Genomic DNA, 15,387 nt, shown 5'->3' with positions numbered 1-15,387 from the left:
GTCTGTTCGACATGCAGAGGTTTAGGATGGAATTGACCATACTTCATCACGCTGGTCACTGAGGCTTTGGTGAATGGGGGGAGAGGGTGAAGGGGTAGGGTCGGAGTGAATGGGGTGGCTCACGATCCGGTGCATCTACCACACTCGCCACTGATGTCGGTTGTGAAATTGTGCTCGTGTCGCCCGGTTCGTAGTGCCGTGCGCTATGGTCGGGCGTTTGTTATGGCTTACGGCTCATAAGGGTATGGTCATTAGGGTATGGTCAAGGCTTTGGTGTGAGGCCGAGTCGCTTTCGTGCTCATGTTAGAGGTATAATCTGTAAAGGGTTCTCGGTAGCATGAGTCATGTTTTGGTGCAGGGTATGTGGTTAGTTGCCGACAGGGAAATTATTCAGTCACGTGCAAGTTTCAAAATCGTGTTTGCGTAGAGTTCCAACCGCGTTGGACAGGGTTCTCAGTGGCTGTCGCGCTGCAGTTTACAGTTCGTGTCTTAACGACGGCGATGTCACGGACCAGGCTGCACAAGCTGCGAATTTAGCGAGCTCCTATTAATCCCATCCGTGGCATGTGAGAAGGTGATTTACCCCAACACCAACCCACGCCAAGCCGCCTTTGATTCCCGATTGCTTTTGCAAACAGTCAACACTCGCTGCAGTACAGTCACTGACTTAATGTTGTTCTGACAGCATTTCGTGTTGCATGACGAGCACCGGTGTGAAACGGGGTCGCATGCGGGAGCCCACTGAACGAACCAGGCCAACCCCGCCTCCCAAGTTCGATTTCAGGCCACGGCCAACGCTAGTGACGATTTATCTGAACCGGTACTGGGCCTCCTCCCCATGGGTCGACTCGGCCTCGAATGAGTACCCGGTGCGGTGTGTAAAAACATCGCCGCTCGGGAGACAAAGGCGGCCGGGCGGGCGTGGTGCTGGCCACCCACCCCCCTCGTGCGCCGTGCCGGCCTTCATTGGTGCTGCTCGTGAACAGCGTTTGCCCCAACAGCCCGTTAAGGCTTCCAGTGACGAGTGATATCCAAAACAGTCCTATCCTCCTCAAACCACATTGGTGAAGTATGGTCAAACTCCCACCCCCACCTCCCCATGAATGACGCGGCGCGGGAAGGCCTTCTTCCATTGGTAACTTGAGACTGGCTCGAATTTCAACAAATTAAAGGACCATGTATCTGACGTTAAAAACACACGCAAAGATCCCCCGTATAGCCTTAACAGACTGTAGGGGCAAGTGCTGTTAGCGAGCACCTATAAAAACACACACACACACGTACAGACACCGATCCCTTTTAAGGTCGGGAAGACGGTGTGGCTACCGCCACGTCCGGCCGCGTTTGTCTCCTCATCGCAAATATTTAACGTTCTAGTAAAAAAGGCACGGTGTTGTGCTTCATTGGGGGCTGTGTTGACCGAGGCGAGCCAGCTCCCGTGCAGGCAAGACGCAGCTCGCCCGATACTGACGCCGGTCCAATACCCTCGGCCCGGGAGTCGAACCCAGGCGAGCGGCACGGTACACAAGGGGGGTGGGGGTGGCCAGCACCGCGCCCGGCCGCCTTTGTCTCTCCGGTGGCGATGTTTTTACACACCGCGCCAGGTACTCGTTTGAGGCTGAGTCGACCTAAGGGAGGCCCAAGACCGGTTCAGACAATCGTCACCGGCGTTTGCTCGTGAGCGAGAATCGAACTCGGGTCACTGGGTCCGTAGCGCAGCGTAGCGCTAACCGCTATGCTACCGCTCCCTAACACTAACCCACACTTTACCAGACCGCACGCGACCCCACCAATCGAATAACTTTTCATGTGCCCCATTTACATTTGTGGGCGAACAGAGGCGGGAGGGGAGGGTAGGGGGTCGGTGGGGGGGGGGGGCATTTCAGAAACTCGCACCATTGTGTCGACTGCCACGCCAAGAGATCGAATACGAATCGGCGACCTCTTGGATTGCAAGTCCAGCGTCGCTAACCATCCATCCACCGCACGACGTGAAGCCTCCGCAGCTACAACGGAGTGCGAATGGGGCAACCCCCGAGTCTGTGTTGACACTGGCCGAGCGGCATAGCTGCGCGTGCATGCCCCGAGGGCACCCAGGCAGGGGATGCCTACGTGCGGTTATGCTGCAGTGGGATTAGCGTGGTGGATGGGGTTGGTTGGGGGTGGGTTGGATGGGGCTTCCGTGTGCGCGCTACGCAAATTTACGCAGGGTCACTGGCGTATTTATATCTCGCTGTACTTTATAGTTACACAAGAAAAAAAAGTCAAATGTCTCCGAGATGAAACATTGTGTGGGGCGGGGGGGGGGGGGCACTCACCTGTCAACGGTGGAAATTCCACATTCCTATGGTAGGGGGGCAGTCCTTATAATAGGATGGCCACTGTTGACCCGCGCACAAATTGTCATTGGTATTTCTTTTTTTAATCAACATTGGAGAGATGATGGGTTATGCTGTCAACCGAAATGACATTTGAAAACGTCACAACTCTTGAAGGATTGACAGTCGAGCGCTGCGTGCGTGCACAATATACGTATTGTGTCGCGATATTACTTTTGACGCCGGTTGGTTGCGGGTCGGTGAAAGCGAGGAGCATAGTCAAAGAGGCATGCAAGTGCTGTACAACAATTGGTGTTCATTCACTGGCCCGAAAAGCCCGATGTGACAACCTGAATTCGAATCGCAACACTGAATCATAAAAATGTATCGCTTCCCGTGCGGAATGCAAACATCTTCATCCCCTATGTAAATCCGGTCGGTCATCCTCGCAGCGGCGGCTTTTGGTTGACCATCTGATAAAGACGCGTTTCTGCGGCCGTCTGGAACGCTCTTCCTTTCCGATATGAGGAAGCCACTGGATCCGTGCACTTTTAAATCATCATCTAGATTGAAAACTAATTTTCTTTCTAATTGCCTTTCGTGTTTCGTTTATTGTCTTTTCCCCGCACCTACAATTCGCACGGTTGGCTACGTACTGTGCAAAAGTTTAAAATACAGTGTACATACATATACTTAATGTACAAACTCATTCTTTAAGAACCCCCCCCACCCCGCGAGGTCGGATGAGCCATACAACGAAGAGATGATAATCTGCTTTACCCAAGACCTGCCCCAATGAGTTCAATAACCCCTTTGATAGGAGGGTGCTGCTCCATTGGGACCTTTGGCCAATGTAATTCGTGGCTGTTGGCTCCATTTTTGGCGGAAACCCAGAGTATACACAGAGAAAACCCCATGGATATGAGTGGATAACTTAAATATATATACTGCACTGGCACAAATAAGTCAAACACTTACTTAGCTACTACATTATTGATTTTTTTTGCCAAGCCATTACCCAGTAATCAATTGATTATCAATCATTACATTTGCTGCGGGAACCTACGTGTTAAGTTAACCTACTTTCTATCCTGCCACCATGCACTGACCGCCTCATAATGCTGTTTGTGGGCATGCCACACATGTGCTTATCTCTGTGTAATTTACCAACCCTGACTTCCAATGCCCTGCAGTGCAAGAATGTCAACACCTTGCATTGCGTTACCTGAGGTGGATAACACCTGAAGCTCAGCACAGATGGACACAATAATCCATTGCTGTACCGTCGTTCCCTGGCCTCTTCACAATGCAAACTTTACAACTAATACTTTTAATTCCTCAGGGAGCCTCCCATCAAAATATTATACTGGCTCAACTTTGCTTAGCATTCCAAGATTGGACAAAATCCAGTACTCTATATTCAGTGCGATTTGACTCAGCCATAACATGAATAGAACCACGCTCAGTGAGTTAACGTTGGTCCTGGCCATACATCGCCACCCCTGTTGTACAATGCTGGCCCTAGTAGGTGCTTGCTTACGGCACTGGCTCTGGCAGACTATACTTTATACAAGCTCGACTGGAGATCTTCATGTGTCCCGATTGTGTATGCGTGCGGATTCCCAGCCAGGGGCTGTGTTTTTCTTTGCATATTAGCTCGGGTGGGATGTCCGTGTCCCTTTCTTGGCCATAAGCATCCCAAGAGAGAGAGCGACGGGCAATTAAGCAACGTAATACGGGTTTTTTGGGGGGTTAGATCGCGTAAATATATAAATTGTGTCGTTAAACCCGACACAGCCAATTAGTAAGGTTTGTCACGTAAACAGAACGTGTCAATTCGTTACTAGTACAGCACACCGGTGTGTTGGAGAGCCAAGCCACACATGTTGTGGCGATTTAACCCCCCAAAAAACGCCTGTATAATGGATGACATTGGTCGCGAAAGCATCCCACGTGTTAAATGAAGCAACAGCCGTACACTTTGCTCATCGCTCATCCGAGATGCCAGATCGTCACCCAGCCAAAGGAAACCCGGGGGCCGCCCTACTGCTGTACATTACGCATGTTGAACTTCTTTCGCACCCTCCGTAGCCAATCGGCGGTGCTGCTGCTGCTGCACAGCCACGCGGGCAGCAGTGAGATGCTCGCTTCTTGGATGGTACAAAGGGATGTGGATGCGCCCAGCAATTGAATATCAATCCGGCACGATGGGCGGGCGATTGGGTAAAGCTTGTGTTGAATTGAGGGTTTGACACTAAATTTAGGAGAGGCACGGGTGCCGCCCTGCCATTCCCTACTCGTGCCACGACTGGTGGAAGGCCATCCACTCGAGGGAGCCTCCAGAGAGCCCTTCTAGAGAGGGCACTTGGCATTCTCTTTCACGCTGTCCAGATCTTCCAGCAATAGGTGGTAGTGCCCACACTTTACCCAGGATCTGAATATTGACACTGGAGGAATCCGATGAGCTATAGAGCTCTTTTTCACAGACGTCCACCTACCCCATCATGCATGATCTGCCGATGAATGAACTGTGGTGTACCCATTGACACTGCTCGGTGGACAGACGTGGGGTGGGGAGGTGGGGAGGATTTGGGGTTTAATAAACTTGGCCCATCGTCACAACTGCCGCGCCTGGAGAACAAACTGGCGACCTGAGGATTGTGGGTCCAGTGTGCTGCCGGTACACTGCGTGTGTTGACCGTTACACCGCGTGTGCTGACCGTTACACCGCGTGTGTTGACCGTTACACCGCGTGTGCTGACCGTTACACCACGTGTGCTGACCGTTACACCACGTGTGCTGACCGTTACACCGCGTGTGCTGACCGTTACACCACGTGTGTTGACCGTTACACCACGTGTGTTGACCGTTACACCGCGTGTGTTGACCGTTACACCACGTGTGCTGACCGTTACACCACGTGTGCTGACCGTTACACCGCCTGTGCTGACCGTTACACCGCGTGTGCTGACCGTTACACCACGTGTGCTGACACTTACACCACGTGTGCTGACAATTACACCGCGTGTGCTGACCGTTACACCACGTGTGCTGACCGTTACACCACGTGTGCTGACCGTTACACCACGTGTGCTGACCGTTACACCACGTGCGTTGACCGTTACACCACGTGTGTTGACCGTTACACCACGTGTGTTGACCGTTACACCGCGTGTGTTGACCGTTACACCACGTGTGCTGACCGTTACACCACGTGTGCTGACCGTTACACCGCGTGTGCTGACCGTTACACCACGCCAGCATTCCCCCCCCCCCCCCACAAGCCTCACTGAGACTTTTATTTTTTATTTTTTTCGGGAGGGTCCTTCATTGGGATGTTTAGCCGTTGCCATATTGATGCGTGTTTGTCATGTGGAAGGAAACACGGAGTACCCGAAGGAAACCAACACACACACACGGTGGGGTGGAGGAAGGACAGCACTATCATCCTCATCATCATCGTCTCCGCACCACTTTGCAGCCGCCCACGTCCCACAGCACGCGGCATACCCTGGCGCTCACCCATCCAAAAAAATAAAGTATCCATTCAAGGTGAACATTGCCGTTGCCATGGCGTTGGGCCATGTATATTCATCATCCTACTCAAGGTCCTGTCTTTGAAGTAATTCACGGATAACACAATAGTGCCTGCTCAATTAAAGCACCCACAATGGTGAGGGGAATATTGATTAATTCTCTGCGTGTTAAGACGATGATATTTGACTTGGGTGTCTCTTGGTGGCAGGGGCAACACCGAAGGACCCGGATAAATAAAAAAAACAAATCCATGCAACCACGGGGAGAGAGACACGCAAACTCCAAATATACAGCAGCAGGCGTCAGGGTTCGAATCGAATCCACGACCTCCTCCATCCCAGGGGAAGGAGATAACATCTCGCCACTGCGGAACCCCATCGAGACCCAAAGACTTGCATAGAGACCCATAGACTCATATAGAAACCCAATCACTTACTGTACATAGAGACCCATAGACTCACATGGAGACCCATACTCATATAGAGACCCAAAGACTTGCATAAAGACCCATAGACTCACATTGAGACCCATAGACTTACATACAGACCCATAGACTCACATGGAGACCCATAAACTCATATAGAGACCCATCTACTCATATAGAAACCCATAGACTCACATAGAGACCCATAGACTCACATGGAGACCCATAGGCTCACATAGAGACCCAAAGACTCATATAGAGACTCGTAGACTCACATAGAGACTGAAAGATTTACAAGGAGACCCAAAGATTCACATAGAGACTCATAGACTCACATGGAGACCCAAAGACTTACATAGAGACTCATAGACTCACATGGAGACCCAATGACTTACATGGAGGCCCATAGGCTCACATAGAGACCCGTAGACCCACTGAGAAACGGGAATGCGCTGACAGTCGCGCCATAGCTAGCGCTCTCTCCACCAGATGAGCACACACAGCCCACGCGGATTTCCAGGAGAGCCGGTCCAGCGGAGTCCAGCACTGGTGCAGAATCGTCGCCACGCATTGTCTTTGTGTCTCAGCCATTGATGAGCTCATCTGCATGCGTTGTCACGTGAGGATGGAAACCCATCCGTGGACTTTGCTTCCTCCTCAGCCTGGAGCCACGAACCGTCAACATCTTTACAGGATTTGAAGCTTTTGTGACTGCAGGAATCCATACTCTTTGGTCGTGATTTGTTTTATTTTAATGTATTTCTAACGACGTGACTTTACCGAAAGAACCAAAGAGTATCTTTACAGGAGGTGCAGGTATTTTTTCTGACTGTTTTTTTTTCCAGGATGGAAATGTTAGGCTTTGGCCAACTTTGCTATGGCACATAACGGAAATGTTTACCAACTTTGAGTGCACGAATACAGTACCACATAGACAAATGTTTGCAACCTGCATATAGTTACGTGCATTATATATCTTTTCCGCATGCAATGAGTTCATTAATGAATAGTTGAATCCATTATCACACCCTGAATCGTGACAAATTCGTCAAATCGCCAGGGGAGGAGGATTGAATGACAATTTTCCACCACGAATACCAAAGGCGCAAATCCAAGGTGAGAACGGGTGCAGAGCCGACACCATCCGTCCTCTGCATCGGCGGTTTCCAACCTGTGGCCTGTGGGACCGCTGGCGATCTGCAAGGCCGTTGTGGTAAAGTGGTTCACAGTGACCAATGCCATCGTTCGCTAAAACAAAATACTGTATCTTTTTGAAAAAAATAAAATAAAATAAAAAGGCTTTAACCGACAGGTGGTAAGACGTTCAAACACCACGCAGAAACATTGCCAGGCATCAAGCCTGCATTAAGCACACACAATGCTTGTGGCAAAACACAAACGTGCTTTGATAATAATGCATGCAATTGTCCTTGCAACTGATTGTCCTACACGGGAGACGGACTCCTAAAAGGGCCTTGTCTCACCGGTGTTTGACCAGAGAACGCCAGAAGGTGAACAGCAAAAGGCCAATGCAAATAACATAGCATTAATAGCTCGGGTTGCGCAGTTATTACCGTCTATTTGACTGCCACCTATTCAGATGTATCGGTTAGTTAATAATACGTTAAATTAACAATGTGTTAAATGTTTTGCGGTGGTATTAATTTAACAAAAATACACTGCTGGTGAATGACCGTCTGCAAACGTCCGTTGAGGCTTGACAGAGATCCAGCACATCCAGAAAATGGTTGTAAACCCATAACACTGGAACCGACTGATTCACGGATTGTTCAAGCGGTACTTGCCCAGCGCGTGGTTCCTGCAGATTAAGCGCGGCTCCCATTTCAACAGCAGGGGCGGCCGTTGCGTTGGCTCGCAACCCGTCATTGAATTGGCTGTTGACAGCCGTTTCGGGCACTGGTCGGAAAGCAGAGGGATACAATTAAGGCGGACAGGTAAAGAGAGAGAGACAGAGACAGAGAGACAGAGGCGTTGCGCATGTTGCTGTTTTGGGGTAGAGCATTTGAAAACTCCCTTCGGGACAGATGGTACAATCGGCCCATGGCCACCTCTACTCTGTCGTGCGCTAAAGTGCATTACCGCGAGCCACAGCACCGCCACCACCACCACCACCCGACATTCGGGACCAAGTGACGGTGGCGTCACCACGGCGCCTGTGCCAGGCTAGGTGCACTTTGAGGCTATCGCGTGATGTGTCGAAGTCTCGCTGCTGACAGGAGGGGCTCACGGGACAGACCCAGCAGGTGCCATGCGTTGGCTGACTGAGATGACCGGTATATGTACCAGCTCCACAACATACACGCAGTCCAAACATTCACATGGGCACTGTGGAAAAGTTGTGAGCTTACATTCGATTTGAAAATGACCACATTTCCTGACCCGACACACTGCTGAAAGCTACAAATCTGTCTCACTCGTGCTGGTTGACTGCGGAGTTTTACATTTGTAAATCTTGAGGGAGCAACTCTGGCAATTCTTACATCTGACGCTGCTGTTTAGGGGTAAGTGCCCTGGGACTGCGAGCGGACATTTTTTTTTAGTTTTCCCTCTTTCAAAATAAATGTATAATAAAGAGTTACAAATGAGCTGCGTCTCTGGCGAGCTGCACTTGGACTGCCCGGGAGTTCAGAATCAGAAGTTTATTATCCGAGTAAATAACCCATTAAGCTGTAGGGCTCTTTTTCGGGAGTGGCTCAGCCAGCAGGGAGTCGCATTTCGACTCTCCGGCCATAGTTTAGGTTAAGGGGCCTTTCATAAATGACGTCACGCACCTAGGGGGGGGGGGGGGTTGGGGTCAGACATTTGTGACGATGTGTGACGAGGGGGGGGGGGTTTGAGAAATGTGACGTCACATCAAAATGCGCAACTTTAAATAAATATAGACAACACGTTCTACTTAATTTAATTGACTTTTTAATAAATTACTCATTGTTTTTTTCGGTAAAGTCACGTATGTAGAAATACCATAAAATGATATTAAAATAAATCAATCACGTTTCGACCGCAACACAAGCACATACGTGACTTTACCGAAAAAAACAATGAGTAATTTATGCAGTCACGAAAGCTTTAATTAATTATATCTTTAATAAATGTTTTCTCCTACAACATCAGAGTGCAGCGCCACATTAAATACGCACTACAAATGACAATAGTTTAAAGCCATTTGAAGCATGTTTTATTTTTGGGGGGGGGGGGGGGCAGAGCTTTATGACGTCCTATTTGAGGGGGGTCTCACTTTTTGTGATGCCGTGTGACGAAGGGGGGGGGTCAAAATCGTCTAAAATCGAGTGACGTCATTTATGGACGGCCCCTAAGCAAGAGGGCTCGGCGAGACGGCAACTCAAATAACAATAAGAGACATGCTTTTTTAGTTAGAATTCGGTAAAAAAAACAAACCTCAGCATTTCAAGAGCCGCAATGCCACGTGGTGAATACGAGGCGGTGGTGGCGGCGGTGGGTCCTTAATGAACAACGTCACGAAGCAGCAGCCCTTAAAGAGCCGCATGCGACTCCGGGTTAAACAGAACTCCGAATCCGCCTTCACCCCCCCACCGCCCCGTTTCAGTAGCGGCGATGACCGCACCGGGGGCTTTGGCGGAGAGCCCAGCGAGAGGGCTTTAAGTGGGGCCACTCACTTGGTTTGTGTCGGTTTTTTGAGTGCTGCCGGGGAATGCGAGAACTTGTTGGAGATTCTTTGACGGTGGAGAATGTTGAACTCCCCCCACACCCATCCACCCACCTACCCCCACCATTCAAACAAAAAAAGGAACCAGTTGTGTTCCCGATAACATAGCAGTCGTTGTCGTTGTTGTTGTTTGACGACTGCCGATCAAATGAAGATGAAAGTGGAGTGGAGTTTCTACAGTGGGATGGACTCATGGACAAACAAGTATATATTTGAAAACACAAGAGCCGTAGCAATTTTCGTGAGAGCTTAGAAATTCCCGTCCACACTTGTACGATCCAAGAATCAGTCCTCCAAGCCAGTGTTGTGCAGTTGGGTTGGCATTTTGCAAATGCCTCCCGTTGCACATTTTTTGGCATGTTTTTTCTGCCCCATTTAAACAAACAACTCAAAATTGAAATATATTTGTGAACGCGTACGAAAGTGTGTGGGTGTAAACTTTTTTTATTATGGTAATAACAACGGTCAATGAAATAACGATAACCCATTGGTTAGATTGCATTGGCGGTGACGACTCAGTGGACACCATATACGGCCTGTGAAAATTGTTGTTATTTTTATCACTAATTGATCACGACCGGATGGGGTAAAATCACTCGGCGGGGGAATCTTCTAGTGGTCGGAATAATTTCCACCTAGGGCGTGTACACAGTTCTGATGGTTTCATTTCAATTCTGCCGAGTAATTATATGGAGATATTTTCAGTGAAATAAATGGGGATTGGGCACTTTTGCTGTGATGTATTGTTCATTTAGAAACAAACAAAAAACGGAGCAAAAAATGAATATTGTTCTAAGAAGTATGGAATGAAACATGTTTGCAATTTCACCGAGACAGAAAGAGGAACGCATGGATTAAAGAACATATGCAGGTTCATTTAAACATTCTAACTGTTAAGGAAAGAAAGTTGGCTTGGGCACAACACGTCGCTAGGAAGGAATGATGGCTGATGGTCAAGAGTAATCATGGAGTGGCAGTCAAGGAATGGAACGCGTCCGAGAGGGAGTTCACAAAGGAGTAGATGGAGCGATGAAATCAGATTGTATGCAGGTGCTCGGTGGATTATTACATAACAGGATCGTGAGAGATGCAGGACGGCTTGGGGAAGCCTTCATCTAGCAGAGGATTGACCATGGCTGGTGATGAATAAGGACGTTGGGATGTCATTCGCATTCATTTAGGTCATCGTTTTCCACCGTTAGAGCTCAAATTAAACATTGCCTTCAATCAGTGCAGTGATAATAGCTTTCCCTACATGGCTATGATTAGGTCAAGCATTCTTGCAGGAAAGGATGAATCACTGCACTCACTTGTGGTTATATTAGGGAAATTGAATTGAAATGACATTATGACATCTCCGCGTGATAAAAATGTTGGCACATTAACCAACAAATGCAAGTGTAGCATCCATTTAAATAATTATTAACGTATGGATCTTGTACGGAGAAGTATAATGGTGGCACGCCCTCCCCCTTTCACCAATCTGAACCCAGTGACCAGAGTTCGATTCCTTGGCGTAGCAAACATCGGTGGCGATTGCCAACTCAACTGGTCCTTGGGGCCCAACTCCTTCACCAACACACACTGGCCTCGCATGGTGAAATATGGTCAAACAAGTGCCATGTATGTATGTATGTTGAACTTCTTTCGCACCGTGCTGATTGTAAGTGCGATGACCGCCACAGTCTTTCAGGGCCTTCATACCAAAAACTTCGTACAATATAATTCATTATTTTGCAGACAAACATTTATAATTATGTCCTTATTTACTCAGGAAAGGTTCGCTGACTCTCAGGAAATGCACGCTTTGTGGTATTTTTTTGTTTCCTTAGTGGAGCTTTATTTATTTATTTTCCTGATAAGTAACATACTGTACTTACGTCTGTGAAATACCTTTCATTTCTCTACAGTGGGAACGCTTTGCACAAGTCCCAAATCTACGCGTGAGCCACAACGGGTGGATCTAAAAACTTCCCCCGGTGAGGGGAGAGAGGGGGGGGGGTTGCGATGTTGTCTCCTTCATCCTCACACTGCCTTTGATCCACCACCGTGAACACCAACCCCCGTGAACAAACCGATCGATTAAAGCCGCGTATTGCCACCACACCAGGAATAAGATGCCCTTCGTTTACCTGGCGAAAAGCCACCACCGACTCTTAAAAGACGTTTATTTTCAAGAGGGGTTATCTGCATCGAGATGTTTGGCCAATTCCATTGTTTCGGCTTTCTGCGTGTGGGACACGACCAGAACACTCGCAGACAAACCGTGCACAAGTTTGGGTGTGAACCCTCAAAACTCAGCACAGATGTGTTCAAGAATCCATTGTTGCGCTGCCATTCCTTGGACACCTTGCAGCCCAAGCCGAGAGGATCTGATTGACTGGCAGGCTCCTATCTAAGTACAGCAGACACACTGTCTATAATCACACCTTATGTAAGCACAGCTCTAAAATAAGCAGCACATGCTAATATTACACTGGTGGGAGAAGGCGAAGGGCAACTTCCGATATAAGCACACTGCTTTCGGGCAAGAGCACACCTGGACTTTCTGCCAAGGGGTGTGCTTACATGCAGGTTCTCCTACACCGGCCAGGCTTCATGCTGTTCATCTTCCGAGTTGGGTTAAGACTGGGTTGCATTCGGGGTGGTTTGATGGTTGGCATTCGGGACGATGAACGAACAATGGGGAGGAAATAAAATGTTTTGTTCGTCGGCTGCGACGTGCGGTGATGAACGTTGAGACGTCTGTGCCCACGGATCTCCCTCAAGACGAAACGCGGACCGCGGTGCCTCGCGGAGCGAATGGGCACGCGGTGTCCGCACGCCCTGAATGTGGCATACGTACGTATGTTGAACTTCTTTCGCACCGTACGTAGCCGACCGTGCTCATCGGAGGTGCGGGGGGAGGACAGCAAACTGAACACAAAAAGCAGCTCTAAAGAAATGAGTTTTCAATGCAGATGATTTAAAAGTGCAAAGTTCCAGTGGCTTCCTAATATCGGAAGGAAGGGCGTTCCAGACGGCCACAGAAAGCGCGCGATGCAGTGACCACCGTCTCTGTTCGATGGTTAGCCTAAAGCCGCTGCTGCGATGATAACCGCAGTTCGCGTGATGGCATATGCCCCTTGGCGAGATCAGCAAGGAGTTGTGGTTCATTTGGGGCAAGCACTTTGTGTGTAATGAGTGCGACTTTACGTGGACGGACATGCGTCTGGAAGAATGAATCGTTGGTGTGCCATCAGGGGCTCAGACGTGGATCAGTGAGGCGAGACAAGCGGCATACCTGCCCCCCCCGCTGCCTCCCCTTTCAGCTACACATTTCATGATGTCATCCAGAAGTTTTATAGGACAGAGCTCACGATCGAGACGGGGGGGAGGGCCTGAAAACGCTCCGGGTGAAAGTACGAGACAGGTCACGGTGACCTTCACACTTTATTTCATTTTTTTTAGCTGGACCCCTCTCTCGACGGACGCACTGAAAACGAAGACAGAATGTCGAGCAAACGCATCACGTTGGAGATGGGTGGGCGAGTCGGTTGTCTGTTCCCGCCTCGTAAATCGTCAAGGCCACAAATCTCGGAGGCCCAACTCGCTCACGTGACGGCTCCTTTGGCTCAAATTGCCCGTGAGAACCCCCCCCCCTCCCCCCCATTGTGGGGAGCGGTAGTGTAGTGGTTAGCGCGCTGAGCTACGAACCTGACGACACGGGTTCGATTCACGCTCACGGCCAACACCGGTGACGATTATTTGAACCGGTCCTGGGCCTCCCGTAGGTCGACTCGGCCTCAAACGAGTACCTGGTGCGGTGTGTAAACATCGCCACTTGGGAGACAAAGGCGGTGGGGCGTGGTGCTAGCCACCCACCCCCTCGTGTGCCGTGCCGACCATTATAGGTGCTCGCTAACAGCATTTTCCCCTACGGTATGTTAAGGCTATACGGGGATCTTTGGCTTTGGTTTTGACCCTCCCCCCCCCCCCCCCATGTAGCTCCAATGCCATTTGCTCAATCTACTCTTTGGTTCGTTTAACAAGTAGCAGGCTTTCGCGACCGATATTATCCATAATAGAGGTTTTTGTGGGTTATATCGCGTAAATATAAATGTGTCGTTGAACCCGCCACCACCCGACGCAGCCAATTATCAAGGTTTGTACTCTTTGGCTGTCCCTTTGTGCATGCGCCCAAACACCGGTTGTCATTTCCTGTTGTAGTCTTGCTCATTTATTGATTGAGTTACGTTCCCTTTAAGCACCGTGCAGTGCCCAGGGACCATTTTTGCTTTTCTCGTAGATTCATCTACACAAGTTGTCCCTTTCCTGATGTTACTCCCGACTGTCGCCGTCCGTGCATTGGCAATCGGTGAAGAGTCCACTCGGACCTGTCGCAAAGCAAGGCAACTCCGTGTGCTGGGGAGCAGCCAATGGAAAGACATTTCACGACGCTACTTTCTGAACTCACTGCCAGTGACCTATTTTATCCAAAAACGCGGAGAACTCCGTTTTCCCACCACACCCCCCCCCACCCCCCAACTACAAAAATAAAAAAAATCTCCATCGCACCGTAATCAGACCAATACGTTGTAACCCTCAGAGCAGGAAGTTCGACAAATTGAGCGGAAAAATAAAATAAAAAAATTATTGCAGATGTTGCCGAGACGATAAACTCGCTACACTCGAGGACCCAGTTTAACCATCGCGGGGGCTACCGCAGGGGCTTCCGTGGTGGCCGTTAAGCGCTCTGAGCCACTTCAGTGCCTTCCACAAGCTTCCTGACTGAGTCCTCAGACTCTTTTATTCAGATGGCCATGCATCAGGGAGGGGTGCTTGGCCAATGATCCTCGAGTATATTGCACGTGGGGGGAAACTGGAGAGGTGTAACTCGAAGGGGGGGAAAAAATAAAACATCCCACCACACGTAACGAAGAAAGGGACATTCACAGAGACAGCCCAAAACCGCCCACCGCTGTGCTGTCCTCAACCAGCCTTCTCGCCGACTCTGCAGGTGGGCTCACGAGGCACACGCGATAATCTCCGTGTGATCCACCAACCCCCCCCCCCAACTCTCTCTCCAACGCACCGGGACATGCGCGCTCCACCGTGGTGGAATCTCGGCGGACTGCCTGTCTGTTCTCTGCGCCACGCGTCTCTGTGTTTGTGAGCTCGAGTTATTCCAAGCGTGCGTATTTCCATGCTGGTGTGTGTGTCCCATACCGGCCTGTCAGTAACGCTTATAATCCCCGCATGCAATCTGCGATAGTTAAACGTGGGGCTTAAGGGACAGAGGGGATGGGATGTGCTGAATGCTGTTAGAGTCTTCTGTTCTGCTCGGGTGTCACGTAAATCATGAACAATCGTTATTCATCTGGACGAAAAAGTGAAGAAATAAGTCTGAAAAGTTTGCA

Source organism: Petromyzon marinus, chromosome 30, assembly GCF_048934315.1.
Source record: "Petromyzon marinus isolate PM22_M1 ecotype Great Lakes invasive population chromosome 30, UKy_Petmar_22M1.pri1.0, whole genome shotgun sequence".
In the NCBI taxonomy this organism is placed as follows: Eukaryota; Metazoa; Chordata; class Hyperoartia; order Petromyzontiformes; family Petromyzontidae; genus Petromyzon; species Petromyzon marinus.
Note: the sequence above shows the minus strand (reverse complement) of the source record.